Here is a 1,686-nt window from a genome sequence, read left to right on the forward strand (position 1 = left end):
TTGAGTTACGTGATTTAAGAAGTGTTTCCACATTTACGAAGTTATTCAACATGAACTAACTTCCTTTAATTTGGACTCTGAGCTTCCTTCGTCATGAGACTTTAAACTTCGAGGGCATTCGACTCTTCTCGTCTCGTAGCTTGCATGGATAAAGGGGAGAACCAAGCATTGTTAGGGGTTTTCGTTAATGTCTAATGGTAATCATTATCCGTTGCCTTAAGCCTTCAAAGCACCAATATAATAATAAATTCCTTCCTCTCTGATATAGATATATATATTGTGTACTATTAAACTAATTTTGATATTAGCCCCTCATATTTATTTGTTATATTTGTACGGTACTTTCGCTTAGGTATATTTGGTGAAGCTAGGTCGTCCTGGGTTATCAGCCTACGTTCATCTTTCGTATTTATATTATTGGTAAGACTTTATATTAGATTTAATTCGAAGGATGAATGTTATAGTGAATGCATTCTATAAAATTATATTGCTTATATTTATAGCTTAATGATATTATTTTGATGTCGGAATGTATTTCATTTTCCAGGATATCATTTATCCATGTGTTAAATTGAAGTGGTTTAGTCCGATGGTAAATTCCCTTTTCTTACATTGGAGAGCACTCCCAACATTATCGGTAATTGCTTATTAAGTTTATATAGATTATATATGCAATTTACGATTTGATATATACTTTTCTCAAATTAAATTTATATAATTTCCTTTCTTTTACCATATCTTGATATATTCCTTTTTGTTGTTTATACAGGTGAGGTTGGAAAAGCTGAAATTAGTTTGGAAATTACCCCTAGATATAACCTCCTTCAAGCAATCCGAATAGATAATTTATAGCATTTTTACTTCTCTTAAATGGGTATAATAAATTTGGTGAATTGCGTTGAAGAGTTTTCCTAACTACCATTGTAATCTTTCAAAATTCAGCTTACAAGGGTAATAGTGAAAGGAAATTGCTAAGAAATGTGATCAAATTTGATAGAGTTGGAAATTTAAAAGAAATCGCTTAAGCGCAACACACACGCACTCACAGACACATACACACACACACACACACACACACACACATATATATATATATATATATTATATATATATATATATATATATATAAATATATATATGAAATGAGAGTTAATGGAAATAATATTTAGACGTAAACTTACTGTCTATGCAGACGGTGACATATGACGCGCGACGCCTGAAGAAAGCGAGGCCCATCCATCTACTCGTATGATTCTCTGCACACGAGAACCAGATCTGATCCTCTTGGGTTTCGGACACAATATCCCAATATCGCAAGTGATCAAGTTGTGGATAGTAGAGTATCCCCTTCTTCCGTCTTGACAGGGTGTTGAAGAAAACGGGGCGTCAGGTCATTTATCAGCAGCTTTTGTCCCGCTTACTCGTGAAGGAACCTTTCATTTTTCACCTCCCTTGAAACTCGGAGGCTCAACCTCAATGTCTTCCTCAGAAAGATGGGAAAAGTAAAATGTGGAAAGACGAGAGGAGGGAGAACGGTGTGTTCTCTCAATAACAAACGGCAAGTTGGTCTGGGTTTGCTGTAGTTGTTATATATTATCTATATGGTTTTGGTTTACGTACAGGAGTTATGTATGAATGTTATATAGTTTTGGTTTACTGTAGTTGTTATGTATGATTGTTATATGG

The 1,686-nt window shown here is 34.2% G+C and overlaps 1 long non-coding RNA gene across 1 annotated transcript; it reads left to right on the plus strand.

The window, feature by feature from the left end:
- Positions 1-251: 251 nt before the first annotated feature.
- Positions 252-935, plus strand: LOC135200527 (uncharacterized). The gene is made up of 3 exons (XR_010311298.1): positions 252-420; positions 548-637; positions 770-935. It is a non-coding gene; the product is annotated as an uncharacterized LOC135200527 (long non-coding RNA).
- The last annotated feature ends 751 nt before the right edge of the window (positions 936-1,686 follow it).

The sequence above is a fragment of the Macrobrachium nipponense genome, chromosome 27 (assembly GCF_015104395.2).
Source record: "Macrobrachium nipponense isolate FS-2020 chromosome 27, ASM1510439v2, whole genome shotgun sequence".
In the NCBI taxonomy this organism is placed as follows: Eukaryota; Metazoa; Arthropoda; class Malacostraca; order Decapoda; family Palaemonidae; genus Macrobrachium; species Macrobrachium nipponense.